We start from the raw sequence: 13822 nt of genomic DNA on the forward strand, positions 1-13822 counted from the left end.
TGACACTGCAGCTGGGCAGGACATGGAGGGATTTGGGATGCTCCTCAGTCCTGTCAGAGATCAGGATTAGATGCAGACAGCAGTGTCTCCTGGTGAATATGAAACCAGCTGTAATTCCGATAAATCGTAACGGTACCATGGGGCACAGAAGAATTTCTGCAGTGGCAGACAAGCCTTGGTATATAACAATGATTAATGGATTCATAAATGCCCTCCTAAATATGAGGAGTACTTTCTGACTCAGAGCTGCTGTGAGCTTAAAATACCTTTGTCTTCAGGTTGGTCTCACAGGAGGCAGAATCAGAGCCATTTTCTTATAAAGTTTTTTCATTGAGAGCAAGTCAAGTTTTTTTCTCAGCAAATTTAATAATACTGGAATTATTTAAAATACTTAAATGTATTCAAGTTGTGAAACTGCAGCTCTTCTAAAATAATTTCTTGGCTAGTGCATCTCTTTTAGGTTTTGGGTTTTTTTTTTCCCTTTCTACTACTTATCTATTTTTCACATCAATCGGAAAAAGAAAGCTGAAACGTTTGAGCCAGTTCGAAGTTAAGAGAATAGGAGGGCAAGGCTGAACATTATACTTATCTTGGAATAACAGGACTGTTGAGGGACTAATTTCAGCTCTATCAGCAGATAGCTCTATAATGAAAGTGTCTGAAAAAAAGGTGAAATGAATAGCAGCTGAGAAAAAAAGGCCTCTCTTTCCTAAAAACACGCACATTGTTTCTATCTGTTCCCATTTCTTCCCTTGATGCTACAAGAAAAGAAAAATTTATTTCAGGATTTGTCCTGGTTATCTTTTGAAGTAAGTATGCTTACTGCAAAGCTGTGTAACAAAGTAGTTGTTAAACTAATATCAAGAATTTCTAATGGAAATGTTTAGAATACCTAATTTCTGAGGCATAGTTGGAAACAACTTAAATTATTACATCAATAAAATTTGCTTGAGGGAAAGCCAAAAGGGATTAATGTATTGAAATAGAAAGTTCTAGCTGGAGAAAGTTATTTTCACTGTGGAACATCTGAAAAGCTTTGCAGATGTTGGATTGAAAGAAACACTGCTGAATTTTTCTGAATCTTTTAACACATGGGCATTTTAACATAAAATATCATGCAGCTTGCAAAAGGAACAGGCAAAGATATTCTGAGAAGCTAAGTGTGAACAGATTGTGCTCCATTTGTTTGAAAACAACCCTTACCTGACGGAAGTGCAGTGCCATTATACTCCCTTCCAAACATCTTGTAATTCTAACACAGCTTATTTTTATGGCTGTTTTTAGAGCTGGAAGAGTGTGACAACATGGGGGTTTAGGCCTCAGGTTTTAAAATGCCAGTTCTCTTGGGAACCGAAGATGCAAATCCAAACTTCACTCAGCTCCTGCCTTCATCCTGGCAAAGTAGATTTGATGCTGCTTGCAGCTTCCGATTCTTGAGTCTCATGGACTAAAGCTGAACCCCCAAGAGTTTGGCTGTTCTGTGTCTGTACAAATGCAGTCTTTGCAGCAGATGTGGGAAGGGGGGTTGGGAGGGAGCCGTGTCAATTTTCTCACAAGTTCTCACTCTGTCCCTGCAGTAATTTGCAGACCTGTGCATGTCTGTGGGACACGACTCTCCAAGCAAGAGGGGGGTGGGTGTGATCCAGCACCGCTGCTCCTGGAGGGCTTTGGCCAGCAGCTCTCACACTGTGAGCTAAGGAATGTCAGACTTGTCCCTGCTTGAGTCGGTGAAGGTCTGTGCACATAAAATGTGAATTGGTAGAGGTGTAGCCAGCTATCCTGGTGGTGGCTGACCAAGTCCACACCCCATTAAAAAATGATGAAATTGTCACTAGGCAATTCTCAGGGGCACATGTGTCTGTAAGAAATGACTTACACTCATACACTTCAGTTGATGAAGCTTTTTACACATGAAAAATTTTCTGAGGAAATAAAATATTTTATAATGTTGGCAGAGAAGGATATGTAACTCTCCTTAGACTTATTCTACAAACAGAGAAATGGAATATCACTGAACACATGTACGTGCTTTCAAATGTGTACACTTAGAATCAGAATGTATCAGTGGAGAATTTAGAATGGCATTCTAGAATGTTGTTCACACTTAGTTTTTAGCAGAGCTTAACAGAATATGAAGTATGTGATCATCTTAATAAGAAATTAGCAACAGAAAGAAAAAAATGAGGACTTCACAAACAACTAGCAAGTGTAAAAGTTTCATTGTTCGTGGGCTACACACCTTTTCCCATAAAGTGGCAGCTGGAGAAGAATGTTTTCTCAGATTTGTGTTTTAATGAGGAATTTTACCTTATTTCCTGAGAAATCAGAATAGATACAGGTTATTTGCTTACAGTTAAGCTTTTCGCACCTCTGGTTCAATTTTGTGGGTCTCATGCAGCTGAAGCTCCTGAGAATAGTTACACTAGTTCTTTCAGAGATCCCATTTTTAGTACTGCAGCAAAAGTTTACAAAAAAGTCAGATCAGCAGCCTCTGCCTCCCGACACAGTCACATATCTGGGGAATTCAAAGCAGGGTTCTCTAGAAGCTGCTAATTGCCTGTCAATCATGTGCTACACCAGCAGTTCACACGTTTTTGCTATCGACCTAGCAGATTAATAGTATAACCCAAACAAAGGAACAAAGGCTAAACTGTTCAGTTGGGAAGGGTACTGTGTGGTCTTTTCAGGCCAAGATTAACAGAGAAACAGAGAAATGGTGTTCTTTGTAAAACTAAAGCTGCAGTGACCTTAACTCTGGCAAACAGACTGAATGAGTTCAGCACTATTTGCCAGCAAAACCTGAAACAGCAATGCTTTAAAAACAAAAAGAAAACAAAAAACAAAAAACAAAAACAAAAACAAAACAAAAAAAGAAAACAAAAAGAAAAACCCCAAACCATATATTGAAAAATCTTTCCAAGCAAAATGAAGTAAAATTAAAATTAAATTGGAGTCAGCAGCATAGCTAAAATGATCCACAGAGCAGTGCTAGAAACTGTTGACCATTATGCTGAATATATTTTTAGTATCTGTGAGAGTCTATTTTCAGGACAAAAACCAGCACTGTTTAAAAAAAGAGTGTTTAAATTTTCCTCTGGTGTCTTTGGGACTTGTATTCTTGGATTGAGGTCAATCAGAATAAGGGTACTATTATTACTGAAATTAATGTTTTTTTTAGTTACTTGTATATTCATCATAGCTAGACATTCCAGCTGAGACTAAGACTCTGTTGTACTAGAATCGAACCAACACCAAAGGCAAGACCCTGAAAATTTCCAGTCCCTCTATACTGTGGAGTTTCCAGTCAAATTCATAATTAAGATGGCAGTGAGATTTGTTCTCTAAGTAGGGCAGTGCTGGTTGAAGAGAAAAGGGTGACTTGTGTGAGGAATGTCTGCTCCAAAAAGTGTTTTAGCCACCTTTATTGACATTTACTTGGTATTAACTAGTTACCATCTGGAGAGAAAAATTCCTTTCAAGCTAAAAGAGAAAATACAGAAAATGGGCCTCTGGTCTGTCCTGATTTATTGAGGTAGTGGCCTCAACAGACTGTACAGTGGATGAAAATGTGGAAACTAGCTTATATCACAAAATAGTTAGTTAATAATTATTGCAACTTTTGGTCTGAAAAATGCAAGTCAGATAGCCATCCTGAATGTTTGGCTTTGAAATTTCAAGATAATTTAAATTTTCTGTGTGACTCCTAGTGCCACCATTTTTGTTCCCTGATTCAATGCACAACATTGAGAAAAGGATTTCTTTATTGCAACCCTATGGGTGGATTCAATTTTTGTTTTCTGTGAATATTCTGTAATAGTAATTTGAAATTTTTCATTGGTAGAGATATTTAGTTCAGTAAACTCATTCATTTGCCTATAAAATTTTGATGAGTTGCAAGGTACTCACTCTTCTTTAGTGAAGGATGCAATTAGTACTATTTCATTTTGTAGTCATAAAAAAATAGGGAACTTTCAGCCTGGAGTCAGAGCCAGGAGACTTTCAACTGCAGTCAAAAAAACTAAAGTAAGGGCATATACTAAATGTAGGTAGAAGAATATCTCAGATCTTACAAAATCAATGGAGAAGTAATGAACATTGATGAACATATAAAACTTGCAGAAAGTCTCATTTATTCATTGTGAGCTTCAATAAAGGACATCTCATTTGTCTGCTACAGAGCTGGAGCAGGATGGATTACATGACATAGTGAATATTTTGCTTTGTGTTTTATTGATCTGAGTGGGAAATACAGATTGCACTGTAGAGTATGAACTGGATTCAAAACCACTAAAGTCAATGAAAAGATTTCTTTTGGTTTTGGGGGGGTTTAGAGCAGCTAACATCTGTGAAGTGGAAGTTGCCCAGTGAAGAATATTCTCTCTCTGGCCCAAATGAACCTTATTGACTCCCTACCCTTTTCTTCTATGAACCTAATCATATAGAACAAAACTACAGTCTTTCATTTCAGAGAGGCATGCATGTGTCCTCCTACCTTGACTTCCATGGCTGCCTGTAGAACGTGGGCTTAAAAAAGTAAATGAGGGGCAGAAATTGTTAGATCCTAGATGCAAGTTTTTTCCACCGTCTTAGAAGGACACTTCACAGATGTGGGTGTAACCCTAAAATTAACCTTAAATGCTAATCTGAATTATACCAAATGGATTGTGCATGGACTAGCAGCACTCAGGATATAGTCGAAGAAAAAACCATCGTATTTGGGAGACCAATCACTGGGCGCTGGGAAAGAGATGAGGGTCATCAGAGGGGGTGTCCTTTGTCCCTATGACTGAGTCTGGTTAGAACACCTCCAACAGGAAGAAATTTACTTTTCTCAGCCATCTCCCCAGTGTTTGAAGAGTCTAAAGGTAAGCCTAACACTGAGGAAAACAGAGACCTCCCAAGCCAAAGGCAGACAATGGGGACTGGTTGCTGTCTGCACAGACACTGATTTTAAACATGTGTGCTCCCTTACATTTTTGTTCCACTGATATTTTGAGGTAGATCTTTTTTCAAGAGCAAGTGCACATTAGGTAAGATATGGAATAATCTTACATTAGGTAAGATATATTTGGAAAAGCTACTGAACTTGACTTCCAGTTGCATCTGATTCTAACAGCAACTTGAATCAAATTTGCAGATTCTTCTTTGCAATACATACACAGAGACCATGAGATAGCTCTTTTCGTCTTTCACTCAGTTTTTTTCCCCCACTTTTATTTCAAGGTATTGGAAAATTCTTTGTACCCCAGAGCAGCAGGACACACTTGTCTTGATACTTGAAGGGGCACAAAGAATGTGGAATTCAGCTCCTATGTGCTACAATGTGCCCTGAAATGTCAGTAAGATAAGATAGATACAATATTCTGTGTGCTAGTGACAAATTTATCACAAAACATTAAAAATCACACAGATGTTCTTTGTCCTCTGATTTTGACAACTGTGGTTTGTTTTTAGATACTCATGATGAAATGTTCTAGTTAAAGGTATCCATATGCATATTTTTAAAAAACCCTTTAAACAGGCATTAGAAATCTCTCACTATGCTATTTAGTCTTTGCTGAGACTTGATAAGTCCTCCTGAGCTTTGCTTCAGTTTTGATATAAGTCATAAGTGATGTGTAATTTGTTTTAGAAACTGATGAGGTTTCATACATGTGCTGGTTTTGGAGGGAGTGTAAATTAAGGTGGCTGATGAACATGTGGCTACTTGTACCTCTTCTGCTGTATAACTCAGTAGCAGAAATGCTCTTCTGGCAATAATAGAAAGTGCTGAATGGGTTTGTAATGTCTGCTTAATGAGAAGGAAAGAGAGAAGGAAGGCTTGGACTACTGCGGGGAAGACGATGCTTTTGGCAAGACGAGTGATTGCATTTCAGAGCTGGTTTTCAGCAGGACTGTGGGTGGCAAAGCTTTTCACAGGAGACTGGGCAATATCCTCTCTTCAGACTCTGATGCTGCTCCCCTTGCCAGGCCTGCTAAGAAATTAGAGATATGGTCAGATTTATACAAGCTGTCACAGAATCGCATTTTATCACTTTCTTTTCTCCACACAAAAGCCCTTTGTCTCTGCTGGTTTGTACCTTTCTTCCAGTGCATTGCCATCAGTCATGCAGGGGGGGAGCTGAGCTCTCGGTGTGTTAGATGCTGGGCAGCCTCATCAGACAAGAGGAGAGTCCATGAAAGCTCCTCACCTCAAGATTTAATTTGGATTTCAAACATGAGCGCTCACAAACGATATAAAATCAATCACCTTGTGTCAATGTAAGCTACAGTCTAACCCTAAACTTCCTTTCTCTTGGGTGTCTCTTCAGCAATGCCAGAGAATAGACCAAACCTTTAATTTCCTTTTTTGCTTTTCAATACTTCTTATTTCAGTGTGCCAGAAGCTGCATCTTTTGATCCCTATCTACTTTTAAAATTTCCCACTACTATGGCACACAATGAATTTCTTGCAGTTCAAGTCTTGAAACAAGTCAAATCATGCTTCTGCTTAGCATGTTCTCTAAGTGCCAGATGAGAAGGCAGCTATTATGGCTTAACCCCTTTTCAGTTATAGATCCAATAGTTACAGCCAAGAGAAGTGGGGAAGATTATATTTGACCCCATATGTTGTGAATATCTATAGTAAGCTCAAATACCAAGATAATAGCAGCTTCTCAGAGTATCTATTTCTGGTGTAGTCTGCACATTAATTTTCTGGGAAAGGTAAAGGAAATTGTTTTCTCCATAGGTTTTTATGGGGCTAGAGTGATTTATCCATTTTTTTTTCAAAAGGCTTGAAGTCTGTGAGGTCTTGAACCACCCTCAAAAGACTGCTAATGAACAACGTGAACAATGGAGTAAAAGCAAGGAAAGCAGAGAAAGCAGAGGAATCTACTATTATTACCTTTTATAAAAATTATTACCTCTTATTACATTTTATAACAATGATGAAGACTGCCAGAGTTAGCTACTGATCTTTAGCACAGAACCTCTCCACACCCTTCACAGAATTTTTTCGTATCCTAAATGTGGAGAATAATTAAATCTGCATCTTTCTCAGCATAGAGCAAGAGTATCTTCCAGACAACAGGGACACCACAGGGATACTTGATTTCTCCCCATGCATTCACATCCTGGGAATGAGATTAAGTGGACTAGGTAAAACATTTATTCCCATGAGTTTGTTACTTAATTACTATCCCAACCTGCTGCAAGATCATCAAGCATGACGAGGAATGAGAAGAAAAAAAGTTGTCTTCTGTATTTTACATTCAGCAGCAGCCACATTGTGTTTATCTACAGTAAAAATACTTGTGCATCTGCTTTCTTCCCAAGGCTTCAATGCATACTAATTATTTTCTCATGTATATTAACTAGGATTTTATAGCTTTGGTGCTTCGTGCACTGTTTCAAATCTTTATCGCATAGCGTTTCTCCTATCTTGCTTGCTTAGAGCTGGAAATACTTTTTCATAAAAGTCTGGTGCAAATTCCTTTTTGTGCACGGGCAGAGTCTTATAAGTTTACTACTACAGCACACTACAAAGACCATATTGTTTAGGGGAGCCTTATGTTTCCTGGGTGAAGTGAAATACTTTAGTGTACTGGGGTAAATTGCCTTGGTTTATGGTGTTTCCTTTGTCTCCAACCACAGGCTGGACAGGTCCCTCTATGAGTGCCAAGGAATTCTTTACAGGCCCCCACACTGATGACTAACCTTAATATCACACATATTGGGTACTCACAGTTTACAGATACTACAGGTATTTGAGTGATAATGCAGCTCTAAGCTTTGTCCTCATTGTCCTGGTTCCACTTCCCACCATTCTTTGTCTCTGCCTTGCTCTAATTGAATTCCTAGCAGTACATCACCTTTTTTGAAACAATTCAGCACTCTTTCATGTATCACCCTGATATTTATTGAGATGTTGGCCTGCCTTTGTTGTATCAATAAGTGAGAAATGTATATTTTTTCCTGTTGTTCATAGAGAAAACAAGCATACCAAGTCATGATTAAAGTCAGCAGTTTCTTCCTCTCTCTCCTCATTTAGCCAGCACTGGAAATACCCTTTTTCATATCACTGCTTGGCCTAAATAATATGTAATTCACAATTGGTATTAATACTGCATCTGGCCATTACACCTTGCTTTGCTTCAGTAGTTCTTCCATGGTCCAAGGGTTGCCTTTATTATTGCCTCAGATCAGCCTGAGGAGTGAGCCTGTTGGAGAACTGCAAATAGGATTCCCAATCCCCTCCTAACTGTTCTGACATATTATCCAATCTTTGCAAGCCCATAAAACTTTAAATGAGAACTACCTACAAATTTAACTTTACAATACAGTCACACTTTGCTGATTTTGAACTTTCTCCCCACACACATGCAATTCAAACTGATCCAGTTTTTAATTTATTGTGGGAATCAGAGGGTGAGGATAATATATTCACTGTAATGCACTCAAAGTGTTTATCGTTGCTACCTAACAGCTGCAAGCTTACCCTAAAGAGGTTTTCACACTACCTGGTGTAGTGAAAGGGATGGGGCTATACATGCATTTGGCTGGGCCAGTCACCCCTTTGAAAGGCAGAGTCAAAACCCATGGATTCTGTTTTAAAACGAATGCACTCAGTCTGTGGGCACCCCTGACTGGTTGGCTGATTCAACATGCAAAGCTTAAAATGAGACTGGACTCTGGAAATTCCATAAAAGTATGTGATGGGGACTTGCCATCTTTGCAATGTCGTATGGTGTTTCTTCTGCTTTGCTTTTGCATTACTTTCATTCCTACCTTCTTTTTCTAGTCCTACACCCTGGCCATCGTAGTCACACACTGTCACCTATAATAATCTGCCACTAAATGGCCTTTTTTGGGGTAATTTGAGAGAGCTGTGGGTTTTCAGAAGTTGCTTTACCTTTGTAAAATTATGTCCATCTCCTTCACTGTGAAGAAGAAAGAACACCCAAAAGTTTAGGGTTACCCTAAAGATTCAAGGAGCATATGTGGAGTTCCAAGATCTCCCCAAAACTTCTTGTGTGGTTCTGTGAGCATCTCTTTGTATCTTTTCACATTAGTCTTCCTCGTTCTTGTGATGGGTTGATGGTTTGGTACCTTTTTAATGAATTAGGTTAGGAGGCAGCAGTAAGAGGTTACACACCACATGATCAGATAAGCATACTAAAGAGGGCCCAATGATTATCAGACAGAGCCCATTTCTATGGGTAAAACAAACCAGAATTTTAGAAAACAATTCTGCAGACAGTTTAGGTAGAAACACCAAGGTGCTGATACACTGAGATGTACTTCATTTACCTCTTTTGCTTGTTGAATCCAGAGCTAGAATCACAGAATCACGGTCATCGTGGGATTTGGAGGGTGTTCTGGAAGCCTACTGGTCCAGTCCTTACTCATAGAAGGGTAACTCAGACAAGGTTTCTCAGCTGCAAGGAATAACTGCAAGGATGGAGTTCTCACAGCTTCACTGAACCTCTATTCCAGTGTCCAACCACCCATTTTCCTTGAGTCTAATTTCCTGTATTCCATCATGTACATGGTGCCTTGCATCTTTCTACTGTTCCTCTTTGAGAACAGTCTGTCTTTAAATCCTGTCATTAAATAGCTTTAGACTGCAGTAGGTCCCTTGACCTACCCTTCTATCTGGGCTTAGCAAACTCACATCTCTCAGCTTGTCCCCCTGTGCCAAGTGCTCCACCCCCTGGACCACCCTGGCTGGACTTGCTCTGGGATGTCCATGTCCTTCTTGTGCTGGGGAGCCGAAAAGTGCACAGTGCTCCAGTTGTGGTCTCACAAGTGTTGAGCAGAGGTGAAGGACCACCCTCCTGGACCTCCTGGTTGCCCTTCCACTAGCCCAGGGTGCTGCTAGTCTTCAAGGGCCCATTTCTGGGTCATGTTGAATCACCAGGACTCGAAGGCTTTTTTCAGCAGAACTACTCCCTGATCAATCATTCCCTATCTTGTATCTTGTGTGTTGGGCTGTCCCATCCCAGGTGCAGGGCTTTGCTTTTGATTTTATTGAACTTAGTGAGAGTCTCTACCTTACTGAGGTGCTTCTGAACTGAAGCCCTGCCCTCCAGTGTATTTTACTGTTCTCCCCAGTTTGGTGTCATTTGCAAACTTCCTGAGAGCACTTTCTGTCCTATTGTCCAGGTAATTAATACAACTACTGGACATCATTGGTTCCAGTGCTGGCTCCTGAGGAATTAGTTTGTCTGGTTACTGGCCACTAGATGGACTTGGAAGTCTGGAGATGAACCTTTGAGCCAGGCTGTCCAGACAATTTTCCAGCCTATTTACTGTCTGTTTTTCTAGTCCATAGCTCTCTAATTTGGCTATAAGGTTGCTGTAGGAAAACACATCACAGATGTTAATAAACCCAAGATAAACAACATCCACTGTTCTCCCATCATCCATCCCAACTGGTGGATGACTGGTAGAAGGCAATCAGGTTGGTCAAGTATGATTCATTCTCAATAACTCTGGTTGTTCGCAGTCACCTTGATATGCTTGGAAGGAAACAAAAATTAAAGCTTTACACCTTAATTTTAGTGAAAGCTGAGAAACTGGTACCAAAATCTGGCTAAACACTGACAGAGCAAATCTACTGAGCTATTTCAGAGTAGAACCATATTTTGCTTTGTGGTGGAAGGAGTCATATAACTACAGATGTAACTGAAGGATTTGGCAACAACTCCAGAATGAATAAGTTCAGGCTTCTTATACAAACACAGAGCCAAAGTCATACTATCAACTGATCTGAACAGATTGCATTAGCTGAGATCTGATACCTTGTATTCAAGGCTTATAATATTTGTACAGCTACTGAATTTTCTGAAGTGTAAGGATTGCAAATAATTTAATTTGTAACTGTAGTCCATTCTTAATCTTAACTGCTTTCTTAGGCTGTTATATTTAAATTCATATTCAAGAACTTCATGTTCTTTATATGAATGTTTCTTTTAATTAAACAGGATAAGTGTTTGCTACTGTGAGTTAAATTCTGAACCAAACAGAAATTGGATTGTGTTATCTCTGGGTGAATGTCTTTTGAGATAGTTCCTGTTTGTGCTGCCTCATTAAAGTTGTCTAGTACATATTTAGCTGCTAAAAAAAAAAAAAAAGAGAGATCTTATAAGCATTCCACTTAAACCCATTTGTTAGGGTTTTCTCACCTTGTTAATAATTATCTATACTTTTAAAATGTCAGTGTTATAAGGTTAACAAATCCCCCCTTCTGCAGCAAGTATATTTGAGGGAGACTGAGGCAAAGACAAAACCCTTCCTTTCCCTCTAAGTCGCTAAGGAGGCACAGGCTGCAGCTGCACCTTATCAAAAGTACTGAGAACACCTTATTAATTCCTTCAGCTTTTGCAATGCATGACTTATGCTATGGATTTTATTCACATATAATCTATTTTTTAAGGCTAATTCACAAGAATTCGTTGGGAATTATTTCTGTATGTATGATTGTTACCTAGGAAATAGCAGTGAACAGTCTCACTGTTCTTTCATGAGAACAACATGTGCAGTTAGACAGCAATCGTTTAGTTTCACTGTTGGAAAATGACTTTTTTTTTTAGAATGTTTTATCTTTTTTTCCCAATATATTTCTAGAATCTCTCTTAAGTAAAAATAACACTGCTGCTACTTCTCTAAGCACCTCCAGGTAAAAAACCTTTGAGAAATGAAATACAGGCACAAGGCATCTCTGTGTTTCAATGGTGTGTTAATGTAAAGTAGAGTCAATTCAGCCCTAGGCCAGCTGTTTATACCAGACTCAAGTCAGAGGTGGTAAAAAAATCTTTATGTTCAGATGGCCATGCAGCAGCCTCAATAAAACAAGTCCATCTACTGTCTAATTTCCAGTGAACAGGTGTTAAATTAATAAAATGTTGCCACAAGTGCAAATCCTTACTTTTCCCTGCCTTTCTTTAGATGCAAGAACAGGTATTTCAGCAGAAGAGTAACCCAGGACTGTGGGCCATGAACAGTCCTGCCAGAAGTGCAGGTGGTGTTCCTTGGTCACTGTTAGCTGGTGTGATGGTCTGCTCCTGTAGAAGGGTGAATTTTCCTCCTGTCTAAGGAATTAACAACATAGTTCCTAGATCTGCTCATCAAGGTCTGTTAATATGGGAACATTCTTTCTGTAGGTACCCATTCTTAAAAATTTGGCATTACAGTTTTTCACAAGTGTCTCCAGGTACAAAAGCTGAGAAGTCCACCTGAACAGATCTGAAGAAACACCATTCTTTAGAAAGTAAAGCATGGCTTTCCATGAAACCCTCTGACTGACCTCCAGCTGAGTATCAAATATAGCATAAGAGCATTAGGACCAGTCACTGTGAAAACTCTTTGTTTTGATATAAAGTATTTTATAGAAGTGGTGATATATAGAAGGGCTGCTGTTGATGTAATATCCAAGAATAACACTCTGGCTTGACAAACCATTAGCAAAGCTCTGGTGTGGACAGCTCCTAAAATGAGCAGAAAATTAAAATACCTGGCCATTATTCATTAAGAGTTTCTCAATACATCATGTAAAGTTTCACACAGATACCTCACTAACTACAAGGTTTCTTTATATTTACAACTGGTGGCAGAGGTTTTGTGGTCATTCTGCAGGCAGAGACATCACAGCTACATAAAGCACACTTCCACGTACTGCTAGATGGATGGGGGGTGTCTGGACAATCAGACTAAAACCACAAACAAACCCTGTAGCTGCTTATGAGGCAACTTGATGAAGTACTCTATGTAAATTTATTTAAATGTCTGATCTCCAGCTCTTTGTTTTGTTTCATTTTAAGGTGAACAGAGTGACATAGATGTAGAGGAATCTTTGCTAGCTACTATAAATACCCATTGTGAACATCTTTATGTGTGACTTCTATTTATACTCTTCTCTATTACATATCCTCCCTGTGCTTTTCTCCACTGTAGTCCTCACAATGCCTCCAGCACGCTCTGTGACACCTCTGTTGAAGGAAATGTGTCGATTGTAGTCTTCCAGTGTGCTCTCAGAGTAGTACAGATCCTGCTTCCCTGACACAGGACAGGCTTGCTTCTGGCTTCCCTAAAAGCACCAGTGGGTCCCTTCCAACTCAGAATGTTCTGTAGTTCTGGGATTCTGATAAAGCTTTCATTGTCTCAAACAAGATCCCCAGGCAGATTTGGTTTTTAAGGGCACATTTTCTTTTTGACAGCTTTTTTTTTTTTGCTTTTGCCATGAGGTTGCTGGGATAAAATTTCATTCTTAAGACACTTGTCTGGGTCTATAGAAGCCAGATCCAATCTTATGCACTCTTTCAAAATGCTGAAGAAACACCATTGCCTGAGAGAAATACACTTGCTTGTTTTTTCTTCCTTTTAATTCCCAAATGAGGGAGATAATGTTAGACTGCAAGCAGTAACTGTGAACACAATAAAGTAAACTCAGCTTCATCCAGCTTCCTTTTTCCTTAACTCTTGTTTAAAATAGATATTTTTTCTGCCTCCGTCTGTTAAAAAATAATTATTTTCTTGTATGCCCTTGAATATTTTGATATTACAGCTATCCTGCAAAGTGCATACACTTAATTGGACTTAGGAGGGGATGAGGAAATGTATTATGGAATTATGGTGTAAGTTTTTTGTGTCTTGTCTGATTGAGTTATTTGTCCCTAATGAATGTTTGTTCCTTAATTGTGTTAGAATTGTGACTTATTATAAATTAATGCATTATAGTCAAGGATCTTGATCTTTGCTATTTAAGGTTTTTTAGGGTTATGGGTGATTTATGATGACTTCTCAGAGTCTTCTATGCAGTACAGTTCACTTAACTGGGAGG

This window comes from Corvus kubaryi, unplaced genomic scaffold (genome assembly GCF_017639235.1).
Source record: "Corvus kubaryi isolate FWS band 111438036 unplaced genomic scaffold, C.kubaryi_AGA036_p1.0 133, whole genome shotgun sequence".
Lineage (NCBI taxonomy): Eukaryota > Metazoa > Chordata > Aves > Passeriformes > Corvidae > Corvus > Corvus kubaryi.